We start from the raw sequence: 19,321 nt of genomic DNA, 5'->3' as shown, positions 1-19,321 counted from the left end.
CTTATGTAAACTAACTCCAAGATGACCATACCTTGGAGAAAAGTGAATATTCTAGGAACTGGCATCCTGGACTTAGTATATGCCATTGAGTCTCCAGGACTCGCTGTAATGGGTCCCGACATTTCAAATGGTTATCCAGTGCTCCAGCTTAAGTGGAGCCAGATGAGATAGTTTGGGCACTTTGTGAGAATATGTGTTCCAGACTGTGTGTGGTGCATCGGGCACATCCCACTGAATAACGTTCCTGATCTGACCTAGGATGAACCTGGGACTTTTGCTGGGGGGAGAGGGTAGTCTGGGCTACTTGCTTCGCTTGCTACCACTGCGATGCTCACCAAGACAAATGATTTAAAAAATGATAATGTTGAGGATGGTCAGGATGACAGTGGTGGTGATAAAATGTTTTTTGCAGTTTTGGGTTTTGCAAATTTAGATTCTTCTGTTATCTGTTATGGATTTCTCTTCATATAGATGTCCTAACTCCTATAACATATACAGTCATAGAAACACATCTGCCTATGAAAGAAAAGTGTGATGAATCATTTAAACTAAGTAAATGTAGATGTATGTTGTTTACATGACATTTAGGTTCAAGAATTAACTAATATATATGAACGTAGATGTTCAGGACGTATGCATTGATATACAGGCAGTAACATAAATAACTGATAAAAAGTGTTAAGTGGAAGCTTTACAGTAACTTTCCGTTATAGTCTGTTCTTTGAATTTGATACATTTCTTATCATTTATTCAAAGAGAACCTTGAACACCACCAAGATGGGTCATTAATTTAGATATAGAACCAATGAGATCAGGTTTGATCCATTTTAGATAAATGTACTCTTGTGTCACATTATATGTATTATGTGCAGAGTAGCATTAGAACTGTATAAACATGCTACTATAGAGAGAAAAATGAGAATCTAATTCATATACCATTTCAGTTAGGCTGACCTTTGAAAAAAGAAGTTATGTTCTTACCATAACGTTGCATCTGTGTTGTTGATCTTCATTCATTCATTACTGATGGGTAGTCGGTTCCATCCTCAGAACCGAGTCGTCCGTTATAACAAGCTCATGCCAGCCAAAAAACTCTTGAGCTAAGCTTTTCCCATAGGGCCCCTCTCAGTATTACCTCAGATTGAGTTTGCCTGTAAGGAAGAAAGAAAGAAAGAATGCAGAGACTTTATCTGAGCAACTTCCCTATCTTAAGATAAGACCATATCCGAACCTCCAGGAGTCTTTTGGAGGGGGGTGGTGGGTGGGTTGTAATGAATGAATGAAGATCAACAACACAGATGGAACGTTATGGTAAGAACATAACATCTTTATCTGATTTTGTTAATCTTCATTCATTCCTTACTGATGGGACAGAGTCCTTAGCTACTTTATTTCCTGGGAGGCCCTATGTAAGGATATTCCTGAGTACCACTGAACGAAACGAAGCTCTCCCCCTGAAGACCATATCCAATTTGTAATGCCTGATAAAGGTATGAGGGGTGGCCCATGTGGCTGCTGCACAAATGTCATCCATGGAAGCAATTGCATGGAAGGCAACAGATGTTGCCACTGATCTGGTTGAATGTGCTTTGATCTTAGATGGTGGAGGAGCTTTGTTCTGTTGATAGATAAAGCAAATACAATCTCTCAACCATTTAAATAGAATAACTTTGAAAACAGATCTTCCCAGTTTTAGTCCTGAGAATGATACAAATAATTGGTCAGATTTTCGTAGTGATTTAGTTCTGTCAAGATAAAATCGCAATTGTCTATGCACGTCAAGCAGATGTAGAGAATATTCTCCTTTGTTAGAAAAATTTGGAAAGAAAACTGGTAGATCAATCGTTAGATTAATAGTCAAGTCAGAAATAACTTTGGGTAAAAAGGAGGGATTAGTTCGGAGTGTTACTCTGTCCTTATGGAACACCATGTATGGGCGATTTATGCACAAGGCTTGCAATTCAGATATTCGTCTTGCTGAAGTAATGGGTACCAAAAATAAAGTTTTCCAGGATAAGACTTTCATATCACAGTTGGCAGCAGGTACAAAAGGGGTGAGTCAAAGATTGTAGAACTAATGTTAAACTCCAGGGCTCGATTGGCTGTTTGAGGGGTGGTCTCATGTGTGTGACACCTTTCAAAAAGGCTTTACAAAGGTGGTGTGAAATCAAGGAAGAGTCCTTGAAACCATTATGAAAGTTAGAGATCGCCACCAAATGTATTCGAATAGTTGAAGCTGCTGCCCCTGAGTGAAGGAGGTTTGATAAGTAATCTAGTACCAAGGTAAGTGGTGCTGAAAATGGGTCTATTCCCTTTTCTTGAAACCAGGTTATTTATCTTTTCCACTTACTGAGATAAAGTTTTTTGGTGGATGGTTTATGAGAGGCCAGAAGAATGTGACAGACAGGGGAAGACAGATTGTTTTACCTGGCAATTACTGGAAGTGGAGGAACTAAACTGTCAACTTGAGGCTTGATATTTGGATATATCAACTCCTGTGGATGCAACAGCAATTCCGGAGTTGGATCCAGAATCCATGGTTGATGTACTAGGTGAGGTAAAAAAAGGGGAAATCAAATTTGTCGAGGCCAGGAAGGTGCAATAAGGATTACTCTGCTTTTCGACTGAAGAGTCTTCTTCAAAAATTGTGGGCTCAGAGGAAGTGGAAGATAAGTATAAAGAAGTCCTGTGGGCCAGTCGTGCACAAGAGCATCCCTAGGTAACTCCCCCTGTGGGAGAATTAGGGCAAAGTAGCTGCTGTATTTGCGATTTGTGGGGGATGCAAATAGATCGCAGCAAGGCTGGCCCCAGTGACTGAAGATCTTCACCACTATAATAGGATTGAGGGACCACTCATGAGGCAGAAGAATATATCTGCTCAGTTTGTCTGCAATTACGCTGGACTCCCCAGAAATGTGTGTTGCTATCAGAAAGTGGTTGGAAGCTATCAGCCATTGCCAAATTCTCATGGCCTCCCAACACAATGGGTAGGAATTGATTCCCCCTTGTTTGTGTTATACCAGACTACTAACATGTTGTGGGACTGGATGGCAATGGTTCCCAAAGGGAGATCAGGTTAATCGCTTGAAACGCTAGAAGCATTGCCCTCAGTTCTAGAACATTGATATGCAGGTTGGCCTCAATGGGAGACCACTGTCTTTCCCTGGAAATGCCCCCCCCACCCAATCAGGGAGGCGTCTGTGGTCACTATGGCTTTGGGCTGAAATGGGGAGAAGGGGCAGCTCCATAGGTACTCTTCTGGCTTCATCCACCAAAGTAAATCTTGTTTGCACTGATTTGTTATCCTGACCTGCAAGGATATAGAATGAGTCAAGGGGACCATTGTGTTAGCAAAATGACTGTAGAAGTCTCATGTGCAATCTTGCCAGTGGAACTATTGTTATCAATGCTGTCATTGATCCTAGCTGTTGGAAGACTGCCCAGGCCATAGCTTTGTCCTGACAGAGTATCACCCGGAGTTGAGACCTGAGTCTTTGTAGCCTGTGAAGTGGATGGGAGACTAGGCAAGACTGAGTATCGAAAGTTGCCACTATGAATTCCATCCTTTGAGAAGGAGTCAACTTGCATTACTCTTCATTTACTGTTATGCTTAAGTGTTTCATTAGTTGTAGGTTGTAATGTATAGCTGAAACCAGTAGACACTTGGTTTCAGCGGTGAAGAGGCAATCGTCTAAATACGGAAACACCCAGAATCCTTGCAGTCTCAAGTGAGCTCTTACCACTGCCATGCACTTGGTGAACACTCTGGGGGCAGTAGAGAGACCAAAGGGCAGCACTCGGAATTGGTAGTGATTGGCTCCCAGCCAGAAGTGGAGAAGTCTCCTAGCGTATTTGTCCATTTTTATGTGGTAATACGCATCCTGGAGATCTATTGAGCACATCCAATTGTCTTTCTCTAGGAATGGGAGCATAGACAGAACTGTGACCATCTGGAATTGTGTCTGTTTGATGAATTTGTTTAGGATGCTGAGGTACAAGATTGGCCTCCAGTCCCCTGTCTTTTTTGGCACTAAAAAGAACCTTGAGTAAATTCCGGATTCTATCTGGTCTGGTGGAACTGTTTGGATGACACTTTTTAGAAGCAGATTTTGTGTTTCTTGAGCTGCAGATTCCCGCTGAGTGGGTGGAATGTCAGGAATATGCCTTAATGGCCTTGGGTAAGGATTGAAAGAGATGTGATAACCTCTGGAAATTATCGTGTCCACCCAATAATCTGTAGTTATGGATTGTCAGGTGAGGAGGTGCAGAGAAAACCTTCCCCTGACTGCTTTCAGAGGCAAGCAATTGGGCCACTCCTCAGGAGTGCTGATAGGGCTGTCCAGAGAAAGAATTTCTGGATCCCTGATAAGTATCAGACCCCCTCTGCCTCTGAAGGGGTGCCTTCCAGGAGAGTTTCCCCCTCTGCCACGGGTAGTAATCTCACCATGTGTGTCACAGAAAGGACCCTGGGATTTCCTGTACCACATCTTTCCACTCCTCTGATTCCTAGAATAAGGTCATTGGTGGGTAGAAAAATATATGCCCATGGTAGACAAGGTCTTAGCATCCTTTTCACACCTGATTAAAGTGTCTCTCACCTTTGGGACAAAGAGAGAAGAGGCTTCTACAGGAGCACTGAGAAAGGAAGACTTAAAGGGATCCACAAAATCACATAAGCGCATCCAGGCATGACTTCTCATGACAATGCCTGCACCCGCTGCTCAAGCCACCCTTTCGGTAGAGTGAGAAATCATCTGCATGGATCAGTTAGAAATAGATGCCAGGGTGGCAAGCTGTGAGGCAACTTTGTCACGTACCTCATCAGAAACTGCTCCTCCCAAGGCTTCTGAGAGTTCCGAGATTAGGTCTCTCTGAAGCCAAGTAAAATGTGCCATATAGTTCAAGGACCAAACACCAAAGGTAGATGAAGAATACACCTGCTTCCCTAGTCTGTCTATTGCCTGAGACTACCTGTTAGGGGGATGGACAGTAGGGCTCTCCTCAGTGAGCTCATTGTTAGTGGCCACTGCCACAACCATGGCGTCTACTGGTAGGCCTTTGGACCAGTGTGGGTTGTCCTCTGGTGGAGAAAGAATTTTGTTTGGTCTCTAGGGGATAGGTTCAACAGTAACAGGATTCTTCCAGGCATGCTGCACAATGAGCTGAACCAGGTCATCTGCAGGTGGGGTCAGCCAGGAAGTAGAGGGTTGAGCACAGAATGTCTGCAAGAATACAGACTCCTCAGAGGGAGAGGTGGTGGGCTTCCAGTCTCCCCGCTGCTTCAAGATCTCCAATATGTCTCCAAAGGAGACATCCTCAAAGGGCGACCATGGGGACCCTTCCCCCTCATCGTAGTCTGTATCTTCAGTGAAGGGTTCCTCAGGGAAATCCATGTGCTTCCTCTTGCATGATCTTTTGTGAAGTACCTCCTCAGCAGGGATGTCTGAGGAGGACTCTGAAGAGTGGGTACCTTGTGGAAGGGTGTCTTGAGGTTCCCATGCCTGGTGTCCCTGAGGTGTGGGCTGTGACAGCTGTGGCTCAGAGGAAAAATATATATGGAACACCAGCGCCGAAGGGACCAGCTGAGAGCCTGCAGAGGCAAGTGCCCTTTCCCTCACCTGGAAAGCAGGTCTGCCCGAAGAGGGATGGGAGCTCAGAACCAAGAAAGACAGCCTCGGGACTGGGGTCACACCCCACTCCAACTAATCCACTCCCAGGGAAGGAGCCATGGAAAAAATAGGTGCCACACTAGGTAACACGGTGCCGACAGACCAGTCTTAATCCCGAGGATGGCTTGGCTCTGTGTAAGTCGATGGCCAAAGGGAAGACTCTGGAGCCATGGTAAGGTCTACCAGTGGAGCCAAAAAAGCTGGAACCGGGGTTGGCATCAGTGTCGAGGGCTCTGATACCTCCAAGGAGGTCAAAGGAGGAATATATGTCAGATTCTGTGCAGAAAATTCCTTGGCTCCAGGTGGAAGGGAAGATTTGGAAGGAGTTGGAATTCCTCTGGCTGCCAGCAACTGATCCCCTAGCCTCACTATGTCCTGTTCTGAAAGGCTCCTGGAGGAGTGGGAGGACATCCCCGACAGGGAGTCAGGACACTCTAGAAATGGGCTGCATTGCTGTCCAAAAAACAGATCCTCTGAAGGGGAATATTGCATCTGAGGGGGTATTTCACCTTTCAGCACCAAGGTCAAAGGACCAGTATGCTGTAAAGGTACGGGGGAAATTACCAGAATTGGAAGAACTATTTTTGGTGCCAAAAGGGAGATCAGTACTATAGCCACAATCAGTGTCATAGTAGGTACTTGAGGCATTGGTGCCGAGGACAGTACCGTAGCCGGTTGTTGAGGTCTTGGAACTGAAGATGGCACCATGGAGGGGGTTTGAGGCCCCGGTGCCAAGGTTGTTGGTGTCAGTTTAGAAATTTTTGCTTTTGGTTCCTTAGATTTTCATTCACTGATGTGAGGAGAGGAGGGAATGGATTTACTCCTCTTTTTATGTTCCTTCCTTGGAGGGTTTAAGCCCTCTGACTCAGAAATACCCTCCAAGAAAGGAGATTTCAGGAGACCTCTAAGCATCAGTTTGTTTTTTCATTCAGCTAACATGCAGGAACTAAACCCCATACATATCTGACAAGGGGGTTTCACGGACAGGTGTCGCACCCTGAGACAATAGACACAGGACAAGTGGTTATGCACATTAGGCATTTTTCTGTCACACTGGTCACAATGCTTAAAACCAGTTGTTCCCTTTTTCTCAGCCATATCTGTCACAATACTGCTCAACAGAGGGACTGGGAACTAAGGTCGGGTGGCACAATGCCAAGGTAATCCTACAGGCTAGGCTTGTAAAGGCTCCAGGGCCATTAGCCTAGAATACACCTATGAACCTATGAATATTTCCCACAAAATACAGTTTAAACAACAAGAAATATGATTAAATCACGCTCACAACAAAGAAGAAAAGGGATTTTTTTTTTACAGTTAAAAGGAAAAAGGGGGAAAGGGAATACCAACAATGGTATTGGGAATTACCTCAGATGTAAGGGAAGCCCTGTACCAGCAATGGTACGAAGAGTACCAAACTTGGTAAGAAAAAGAAAGAAAGATAGGGACACTCACTCAGTTAAGCAGATACTATGAGATTAACATCAAATTATTTAAATATGCGAAAGAAACTAAGAAAAGGTTTAAACATTGAGAAACAAAGAAATTTGTATTGACTTAGCTGAGAACTGGCCTGACACATCTTGATTCAGTACACAGCAAATGAGATCTGAGGTAATACTGAGAGGGGCACTATGGGTAAAGCTTAGCTCGAGAGTTTTTTTGTCTGGTGTGAGGTTGTTATAAAGGCCGACTTGGTTCAGAGGACAGAACCGGCTACCCATCAGTAAGGAATGAATAAAGCCTAACATCAGATGGTGTATTTAAAGGTAGTAAAAATTATGCTATCTCAGATTACGGGGTATACTAAAAACTTCCCATCCTGCATTTGGATAAGTTATGAGTACATATTTTGACTTTATCTAGCTTAGCTGCCAAGACAATAATTTTCACAAACCTGGGAAAAAAAGTGATTTCTTGTATGAATATTTGGGTAATATTTTGTAGTAGAGTTCTTTTACTTGTGCCCATTTTATAAAAGAAAAAGTCACAAAGTAGAACAAACCACTGTAGACACTCGTATAAGGTACGGAACTTGGTGCAAGTAATCCACAAATGCAAAGTAATAATCCACAAAGTGATGAAAAGGTTGAAACGCCAGCTGAAATTGTTATTAAAACATCACAAACAGCAGTCGATCACTGGAACATTTAAAAAGTTAAAACGTTTTTATTCACCATATAAAGAGTTAAGCGCTTTCACTCGTACACCACGAGCTTCCTCAGAACAATTTAATTATCTTTTCATTCATTCATATTGGCGCCAAATACAAAGATGTCCTTAAAGCTGCAGTACTCATTTGCCGATTATAAATAGTTTTAAGTAAAATTTCTGTAAAAAATAACTACGTTTCTAATATGCAAAGAAGCTTTACATTGAAAGTATATATTTACAACACACTCTATACTGTTGTTTATATTTATATACATCTAAAGCTCCACCTTAATGCACTTCAATATAAAATATATATAAAAATATCTATTCTATCACATGGATTCTATCTCATATATGGTTCATGTACATCAACAAGGATTGATGCTGCTAATGAAAAATGTTGCAACATGTGAACCATATAAATATGTGAAAATACAAGTGAAGATAAAAAATAATAATTAAGGGTAAAAAACAAAAATGACAAATAACAAATCGCACCCCTACACTAACTTCTTAACATCAATAATGGCTTAACTGTGATGTAATCATTTATTCCGGGCCACGTCATTGCATCAGTGTAGATTTGCCACCAATATTCCCTATATGCCAAAGTGTTTTTTGTATTACCCCCTCTGGGATTGGACTTAATTCTTTCTAAAATAGCAAACTTAAAAGAGTGTTCAGTGCCTGCTGCATTAATGTGTTTATATAAGGCATTTTTCACGTCTTTAGTTCTTATACTATAAATGTGTGAGTAAATCCTTTTCCTAAATTGTCTTTCTGTCCTGCCAATGTAATATGCTGGACAGACGTTACACTTAGCTATATAAATTATCATACTAGTTTTACAATTGCCTTGTGTAGGTCTAATTATAGTTTTATTAAAATTTTCTAAAGAGAACATCCTATCTTCGCATATATATTTACATTGTCCGCATGCTCCACATTTGTTAGTGTGCTTCTCATTTTCTGGTACTTGTGTGTGACCATTTTCAAGTAAATATTTCAGGTTCTTCCCCATTTTATAAACAAAATGTGGTTTAGATCCCAAAATTTTTTGTGCATCGTCATCCATTAAAATAATTTGCCAATTATTAGTTAGTATGTTTTTTACTTGGCTTGAGAACGGACCATATTGTACTATGCATGCCCTCTTAAAAGATGTGTCGTTCACATTAGTACTATTAGCCTCTGTTCCTATTGTAACCTCGCTACCTACGTATTTAAGTCCTAAGAGAGGTATGTATTTGTGTCCCCACTCTTTAAGGACATAAGTTCCTGTGTCATACATCATACGTTCATCGTATCCCCTCTCTCTAAATAATCCTGTTATAAATTCCAATTCTACTTCTGTATCTTTTCTGGCAGATGTCATTCTCAAAGCCCTAATGACTTGTCCTTTGTAGATATTATATTTGAGTTTTTTGGGATGGTTGCTGTTGTAATCCAAATAAGAATTGGAAAAAGTAATTTTCCTATTAATCTTGGATTTAAAATACTCGTCCTCTAAGTATACTAAGGTATCTAAATACGCTACCCCATATGTACTGCACTCATGAGTAAATTTCAAAAACTCACTAGAATCATTCAAATAGTGGACAAAATCAAGAAATGAGTGGGTGTCACCTTTCCATAAAATATAAATGTCATCTAAAAACCGGGAATAATAGCACACATTGACAAAAAGTGGGCTACTAAAGATGACATTCTCTTCCCAATCCAATAAGACCAAATTGGCATATATGGGGGCACAAGCTGCCCCCATAGCTACCCCTCTGGTCTGCCTGAAAAGCTCTCCCTCGTAGTAAATGAAATTATGTTCTAATACTATACTAGTAAGCTCTACTAAGAGGGAAATTTGATCCCAAGTCATCCCAGAATGTTTTCTTAAACTATTGGTCAAGGCCTGTAACCCTTCCTCCAAAGGGATGCTGGAAAAAAGGTCCACTACATCCACTGATGTAAAAAGAATGTTCTGTTTCTCAGTAGTAACAGGGTAGTTCTTTAAGAATTCCCAAGAATCTTTAGTCAAGTGCGGAATTTTGGAATACATGGGTTTAAGTAATTTATCTATAACTTCCCCAATACGAAAAGTTTTGGATTTGCTTCCTGAGATTATGGGACGAAAAGGGGGGTTGGTAGTATCTTTGTGGGTCTTTGGGATGCCTACAATGGTAGCCATGACTGGATCTGTAACAAGCATATAGTTGTATGTTTCCTCATTGATTCTGTTCTCAAGTCAACAAGGCAATTGTAAAACTAGTATGATAATTTATATAGCTAAGTGTAACGTCTGTCCAGCATATTACATTGGCAGGACAGAAAGACAATTTAGGAAAAGGATTTACTCACACATTTATAGTATAAGAACTAAAGACGTGAAAATGCCTTATATAAACACATTAATGCAGCAGGCACTGAACACTCTTTTAAGTTTGCTATTTTAGAAAGAATTAAGTCCAATCCCAGAGGGGGTAATACAAAAAACACTTTGGCATATAGGGAATATTGGTGGCAAATCTACACTGATGCAATGACGTGGCCCGGAATAAATGATTACATCACAGTTAAGCCATTATTGATGTTAAGAAGTTAGTGTAGGGGTGCGATTTGTTATTTGTCATTTTTGTTTTTTACCCTTAATTATTATTTTTTATCTTCACTTGTATTTTCACATATTTATATGGTTCACATGTTGCAACATTTTTCATTAGCAGCATCAATCCTTGTTGATGTACATGAACCATATATGAGATAGAATCCATGTGATAGAATAGATATTTTTATATATATTTTATATTGAAGTGCATTAAGGTGGAGCTTTAGATGTATATAAATATAAACAACAGTATAGAGTGTGTTGTAAATATATACTTTCAATGTAAAGCTTCTTTGCATATTAGAAACGTAGTTATTTTTTACAGAAATTTTACTTAAAACTATTTATAATCGGCAAATGAGTACTGCAGCTTTAAGGACATCTTTGTATTTGGCGCCAATATGGCGTATTTAAGAATGAATGAAAAGATAATTAAATTGTTCTGAGGAAGCTCGTGGTGTACGAGTGAAAGCGCTTAACTCTTTATATGGTGAATAAAAACGTTTTAACTTTTTAAATGTTCCAGTGATCGACTGCTGTTTGTGATGTTTTAATAACAATTTCAGCTGGCGTTTCAACCTTTTCATCACTTTGTGGATTATTACTTTGCATTTGTGGATTACTTGCACCAAGTTCCAGTGGTTTGTTCTACTTTGTGACTTTTTCTAGTGTACAACAAACGCTGAGTTCAGGTGTCGACTATGGATAACACTCGTAGCCCTGGCAGCAATTCCCCCATTACCAGCAGCAGCGAAATAGCGGACATCCGTGCCGAAGTATCAGCGTTGCGTGGGGAGATCTCAAAGCTGATGGAACTGCTTAATACAAGGGAGGCGTTGTTTCATCGTGAACCGACTGGGAGTCCAGGGGATCACAACAACCTCTCGGAAGCTAAAGGTAACCATATGGGGACTAGCTCTAAAGTACATGCCAACAGTATGGAGATATTATCATCGTCATCCCCAGGCGTACCGAATGGGCAGATCTGCCGCACACAAGGAAGGGAAATGATCGACCTTTCCAACACTGCAGGCAAGGGAGACATTAATGTTACCGAATTAAACGACCTTACTTTTGATTTTTCGTTTGGGCGAATTACGGAGGAGGCCAAGCGGACTGGCACACGTCCTAAAACAAGCCAATTGACTAAAACTTATGGTCAGGTTGTGGCTAAGAACAACAAAGACACAGGTACAAGATCATTACCTGAAAAACTTTCTGTTAACGGTGCAGTTAGAAAGTCTGCAAGTAACGGTTATAATTTAAAAGACTTTGTTGATAGCGACTGCATCTTTGACTTTACAAATGAATTGACATTTAATAAGAGGAGTAATTCAGTAAAAGGGACATTAAAAGAAATGATCTTTACTTTTGGTAAAAAATTAAACACCATTAATGCGATCAAGTTAGACAATGCATATTTAAACCATTGTCTGTCCCTTAAAATAGTTCCTATGGGTTTAAGATTTTTTAAGGTCCCTATGGGGGTTGAATTAACTCATAGAACTACTACTGAATTTAATACACTATTTGATTCATTTGGTTTGGAATACATGAAGACTCTTATTAAGTACAACGATGAGAAACTGTGTAAATGTATTGAAGATATAGAGAACATGAATCAAGCTATAATACATGATTCAACTTTTGCTGAATGGGACAACTTGTATTTCAAACAGTTTGAAATTGCCGAAGACAGGGCAAAGAGAGCATTTGAAAAGAAAAATAAAAAACTTAGTAGGGATAAGGAACAGTATGACTCTCATAATGAATATAAATGGAATTTTAAAGAACAGGCACATAATGAGAAATGGAATGTCAATGAACAGACCAATGATGGAAGAGTGTACTATAGACATACTAGCACCACACATGCTAACACCACACACAGAGGTAATGTTAGAAAGGATGAGGATTTTTTTCAGATGCCAAGGAAAGTATATTCAGCAAAATGGAATCAAGGGGGGAGATGGAAGAAAAAGTATTAAATGCACCTGTGGAGAACACGGGTTCCACCCCCACCCCCACCCCATTAGATATTAACATAACTAGTGAGGTTACTGCACAGGGTATTAAACAGGACGGTGCAGTACATACATATAACAACTTTAAGATCTTTAATTATAGTAGTAAAAAATTAGAGACCACACATTTTACTCTTCTATCAAAGGGTTTAAAATTTATACCCACGACTACTTTCAATGTCGTGGATAGTATTAGTGAATTAAAGTTATTCACTAGAAAATTAAATCTAGCAATGCAGTTTCAACAGAATAGTGATCAATCTATACAGCTTAATCCATTCAAGAAAAGAAGCTGTTACATCCCTACTAGTTATTCGCAAGTACAAAACTATGAAAAAAAGTCTGTAAGAGATTTGTATGCCCTAAATAAGAAAGTAAGTAAGATTAAGATTCATAAAAACCTATCATATGAAGAGAAAACACTACTAAGGGAGTTGAGGTGTGACAAAAGCATTCGTATTATGAAACCGGACAAAGGTGGAGGGATGGTCATTTACGATGCCACTTCTTATAGTAGTATTATTCATAATATCTTGTATAACTCAGGGAATTATACTGTTGCATCTTTGAATGAAGTGAATTTAGCATATAGAAGGATAGATATGTTCTTGGAGGATTATTTACTTGAGAACAGAATCAATGAGGAAACATACAACTATATGCTTGTTACAGATCCAGTCATGGCTACCATTGTAAGCATCCCAAAGACCCACAAAGATACTACCAACCCCCCTTTTCGTCCCATAATCTCAGGAAGCAAATCCAAAACTTTTGAAGTTATAGATAAATTACTTAAACCCATGTATTCCAAAATTCCGCACTTGACTAAAGATTCTTGGGAATTCTTAAAGAACTACCCTGTTACTACTGAGAAACAGAACATTCTTTTTACATCAGTGGATGTAGTGGACCTTTTTTCCAGCATCCCTTTGGAGGAAGGGTTACAGGCCTTGACCAATAGTTTAAGAAAACATTCTGGGATGACTTGGGATCAAATTTCCCTCTTAGTAGAGCTTACTAGTATAGTATTAGAACATAATTTCATTTACTACGAGGGAGAGCTTTTCAGGCAGACCAGAGGGTAGCTAATATATGCCAATTTGGTCTTATTGGATTGGGAAGAGAATGTCATCTTTAGTAGCCCATATTTTGTCAATGTGTGCTATTATTCCCGGTTTTTAGATGACATTTATATTTTATGGAAAGGTGACACCCACTCATTTCTTGATTTTGTCCACTATTTGAATGATTCTAGTGAGTTTTTGAAATTTACTCATGAGTGCAGTACATATGGGGTAGCGTATTTAGATACCTTAGTATACTTAGAGGACGAGTATTTTAAATCCAAGATTAATAGGAAAATTACTTTTTCCAATTCTTATTTGGATTACAACAGCAACCATCCCAAAAAACTCAAATATAATATCTACAAAGGACAAGTCATTAGGGCTTTGAGAATGACATCTGCCAGAAAAGATACAGAAGTAGAATTGGAATTTATAACAGGATTATTTAGAGAGAGGGGATACGATGAACGTATGATGTATGACACAGGAACTTATGTCCTTAAAGAGTGGGGACACAAATAAATACCTCTCTTAGGACTTAAATACGTAGGTAGCGAGGTTACAATAGGAACAGAGGCTAATAGTACTAATGTGAACGACACATCTTTTAAGAGAGCATGCATAGTACAATATGGTCCGTTCTCAAGCCAAGTAAAAAACATACTAACTAATAATTGGCAAATTATTTTAATGGATGACGATGCACAAAAAATTTTGGGATCTAAACCACATTTTGTTTATAAAATGGGGAAGAACCTGAAATATTTACTTGAAAATGGTCACACACAAGTACCAGAAAATGAGAAGCACACTAACAAATGTGGAGCATGCGGACAATGTAAATATATATGCGAAGATAGGATGTTCTCTTTAGAAAATTTTAATAAAACTATAATTAGACCTACACAAGGCAATTGTAAAACTAGTATGATAATTTATATAGCTAAGTGTAACGTCTGTCCAGCATATTACATTGGCAGGACAGAAAGACAATTTAGGAAAAGGATTTACTCACACATTTATAGTATAAGAACTAAAGACGTGAAAAATGCCTTATATAAACACATTAATGCAGCAGGCACTGAACACTCTTTTAAGTTTGCTATTTTAGAAAGAATTAAGTCCAATCCCAGAGGGGGTAATACAAAAAACACTTTGGCATATAGGGAATATTGGTGGCAAATCTACACTGATGCAATGACGTGGCCCGGAATAAATGATTACATCACAGTTAAGCCATTATTGATGTTAAGAAGTTAGTGTAGGGGTGCGATTTGTTATTTGTCATTTTTGTTTTTTACCCTTAATTATTATTTTTTTATCTTCACTTGTATTTTCACATATTTATATGGTTCACATGTTGCAACATTTTTCATTAGCAGCATCAATCCTTGTTGATGTACATGAACCATATATGAGATAGAATCCATGTGATAGAATAGATATTTTTATATATATTTTATATTGAAGTGCATTAAGGTGGAGCTTTAGATGTATATAAATATAAACAACAGTATAGAGTGTGTTGTAAATATATACTTTCAATGTAAAGCTTCTTTGCATATTAGAAACGTAGTTATTTTTTACAGAAATTTTACTTAAAACTATTTATAATCGGCAAATGAGTACTGCAGCTTTAAGGACATCTTAAGAATGAATGAAAAGATAATTAAATTGTTCTGAGGGAAAGCGTTTAACTCTTTATATGGTGAATAAAAATGTTTTAACTTTTTAAATGTTCCAGTGATCGACTGCTGTTTGTGATGTTTTAATAACAATTTCAGCCAACCTTTTCATCACTTTGTGGATTATTACTTTGCATTTGTGGATTACTTGCACCAAGTGTGTCTACAGTGGTTTGTTCTACTTTGTGACTTTTTCTAGTGTACAACAAGCATTTTATAAAAGAAGAATACTGTTAACCTAGGTATATATATTTTTCTAATAAATGTGATTCAAATCATATTTCATCACCATTAACAGTAACGTATACTGTGCATTTCTGACAAACACATACCTAAGTGCAGATTCAGAACCTTCTTTAAATGAGTGTATTATATATCTTGTTTAATGGTTCTGTTCAGTAATATTTTGTGCAGATACTGCTGATTATCTTTTATATTAGTAATAAAAATAAGAATTGAATGCATCTTTCATATGTTGCATTCAGCTTCAGTATTCATGGGAAAATTAATATTCCAGAGAATCTGGAAACTAGGCCTTCTCTATATAGCAAGACAACTCTTGAATCCCCACACTCATCATAATGGCCAGCTCATTTTGACTTCCGTGTGTGCTATATGTCATATATTCTTACACACCTTCACTTGAATCAAATTGCACAGCGGAAGCAGGCTTACAATAATAGAACAGAATAGCTAAGTTGAGAACCATTACTGAGCCTCACTCAGAATTAGCTGATGACTAGAAATAGTATAATACTTATGTCATTGTTACAAATGCCCATACTGTTTGAAACTATCCACAGCGGTGGCTTACCTCCAATTATTATTAAAACAACATTTGTCTTTATGCCCCTTTCACTCTGCAAATGCATCCCTGACACAGCAAATTGAAATGTTCAAAAAAAAAAAATAAAAAAAAAAAGACTGAAAACAAAGAACAGCGAATCTCGAAAATCGCTCTTCTCCTCAGTATACCTCAAAGAAAAGGGAATATTCTGAGAAATGATATCTTGGACTATGTAAGTTCTTTTACCCGTTCCATATTTCATGACATTCTCTAGCAGATCCACATATTTAAATGCTTACCCACGACATCATTATGGAGAATAAACATTCACTAGTGCTGTATCTAAGCTATGAAACAGTATATCTTAGGCACCTCTATCATACAACTTCATTCAGGAAGGCAGTCAGAAGACACTTCTGCTTTAAGTGGGAGAACAGTTTCAAACCCAGCTATAACTCATTCTTTAAAATTCTCTAAGCACCTTTTCTTGTTGTAGGTTAGACCATAACATACCATGGAGAACAGGATTATTTTATGTCAGCAAACAATCTGAAGAGACTTTACTGAGGCCTGTGCTAAAACTTTAAATTAATCTTAGAGAGTGCTGCCCATATAACTTGATTCATCTGTTTTATTTGCCCTGAATTTTTCTTAGTAACTACTGTATGTTATACGATGACAACCAATGAACCATGAGATGCTCTTTAACCATACAGTTATGAGGCACAGTGTCGACATATTCAAATGTTCTTCCATTAGGCTGATAACTAATTTAAGTAAAGATATATAGTGTGTTGCCAGCTACTGTCTTAATTCTGTTATGTAAACTCCAGACATTCTCATACTCTGTTTTCTTAATTTGCTGTGTAAACTTCATTATATTGATTGTCTTTGTGCTATGGTGATTTTTTTTCCCATGGACTTCTTAGGAAAATAAGTAATGCCCAGTCACACATTGTCATTTGCCAAACACAAACAAGTAAATAAGTTACATATCATTTGGTAATATTCTGTACAATGAGAAGAACCCTGTGGTTTGTGAAGCCATTGCTGTTTTGTTCTACTGTGTAGCATTACATGATGGAATGCAGGGTTTCATCTGGTTTAAATATGTTGTAGTCACACTGTTAATAATAGTTTTTATTTATATCTTATTTATAGTGTGATAATATAGTAAGATATAATACATTTAATTTTATAGACCTTTATACAAGATTCCTGTTTGGACATAAGTATTTGGAGTAATGATGTTTGTTTGACATTAATAATAAGTATTTGGAGTAATGCTGTTTGTTTGACATTAATAATAAGTATTTGGAGTAATGATGTTTGTTTGACATTAATAATAAGTATTTGGCGTAATGATGTTTGTTTGACATTAATAATAAGTATTTGGAGTAATGATGGTTGTTTGACATGATCCATTGGCATTTTCTTCCCATTCCCTATTGCAGCAAGCAATGTGAACAAAAAATGAAGAAAAAAGTAACCCTGCAGCACTGTGAACAGCCGAGCATTATTAATTGTTTCTGTTTAACATTTGGAACCTGTGCATTCCTGTATGCACTCTTTCCTGACAATGATTGTTGGGGTTGCATTTTCTTTCTGCAGATCTAAAAGTATTAAATCGAAAATACTCTGAATGAACTTTCCATATGTGAAAGGAAACTTGTGTCCTTACAGAATACAGTAAACACGGACAGGGCATGAGATATGTTCAGTGTATACAATGCAAACTGGCATGTTGTTTATAACAGCTCCCTAAGTCTGCAAATAAATAGTCAAACTTTCAAGTTGCAATGGTTGTCATCTGTGTACATGAGCATTAGCTACACTTTAACCTACTGTACTTAATAGGACTCTACATTTACAGATAGGTGTAATAGGAAGGGTGTATGGGGCAATACTGTGTGAAAGGTATTTTCAATGCCACTAAATATATCTGGTTTAGAAAGTGATTTATAATTCAGTATCACATCAACTAAATGGTGCCCACATTATTAAGGCTGGAGCAGTAAAAACGTGCAAATATGTCAAACTTTAGAAATAAGCTTTTGAAATGTGTACTTTGGTGTAATTTGCTGATGTGAATAATTGTTATTAGATAGTGCTGTTAAATAAATATGTCTCTATTATCAGAAGTTATATCTCAGCGACTGAGTGGGTAATCACAAATTCTCCTTAGGGGTATGGAGTACAGTTCTCCTTTACTGAGGTAATCAGTCTGTCTTGACTCTTTGGGGCTTCACTAGACTGCATGCCTAGTAATTACCTCACTTATGAACAGAGGGACGGAAGTATATTTTAAAATTTTAAAAATGGAAATGTAGCATTCACTTTTTCAGGTCATGCTGCATGTTAGGGTCACACAGGTTTTCTTGTACGGCATGATAGTTGTTTTCTTCATGTATCCAGAAAATGAGCAGCTTAGAACTTCATTGAACATACTGAAACAGTTCATACTATAGCCCTTTTCTGCTTATTGCATCATTAACCAGAAGGATGAATAGATACTTACAAAATGTTCCTCGAAATTCTGCTGATAATATAAAATGCAGAATGTACCTTTATATATCGTACCGATTAAGCAAAGCCACACAGTGTTGCCTTTCTCATACCAAACTGCTCGCTCTGATCGTTGTCTACTGTTTGTGGCTGCATTTTTTTTTTTTTGTGGTATTTTTATTTACAGTCATTGAAAAGTAGAACATGTACACTCCACATCCGGCAGCTAAAAGGCCATGACATGTGGATTTAAAGTAATCTGATTCAAGACACTTCAATGAACAACTATTTTCACTTAACACTTTTAGAATATATTTCATTATTTCTCCCCAACTAAAATAAAGAGTCAAGTGTAAGTAAAAAAAAAAAAACTAGCTCAGTGCAAATACAGCACAGCTAATTCTGCAGATGCTGTTAATAATAAGTATTTGGAGTAATGATGTTTGTTTGACATTTTTTGAATGTTAACAAATGCCAGGTTGTACAGCTAACTCCTGGGTATCACCAGGTTTTCTTCAAGCTTACTTTGTAAATATCACTAGTATGTGACTTGTTTTAGACTTCTTCTGTATGAGACTTACTACTCTGGAGTTAGTTCCTCCTAAAAAAGTGAGATTCACAGTCTAGAATGTCCAAAACATCTTGTTTTAATAATAATATTTCTGTTTTGAAGTAACTGCAAAGATGTCAAAGAGAAAGAAAAGTCATTATACCATGACCCCCCATTAATATTCCAAAACGTGCATGATGATTGGCCAGCGTGCACATTGTAAATTGACTTATACTAATGGAAAAAGGTCCGGTCACCCGGACTTTTTCCATTAGTATAAG

General features: G+C 38.0%; 1 protein-coding gene across 1 annotated transcript in view; it reads left to right on the top strand.

Moving 5' to 3' along the window:
* PIK3R5 (phosphoinositide-3-kinase regulatory subunit 5) overlaps positions 1–19,321 on the top strand; it is an 823,030-nt gene that overhangs the window by 728,767 nt on the left and 74,942 nt on the right. The gene's annotated exons all lie outside the window — the stretch shown is intronic.

The sequence above is a fragment of the Protopterus annectens genome, chromosome 10.part0, assembly GCF_019279795.1.
Source record: "Protopterus annectens isolate FY-2018-M chromosome 10.part0, PAN1.0, whole genome shotgun sequence".
Taxonomy (NCBI): Eukaryota; Metazoa; Chordata; order Ceratodontiformes; family Protopteridae; genus Protopterus; species Protopterus annectens.
This window is presented reverse-complemented; position numbering and strand designations above follow the sequence as displayed.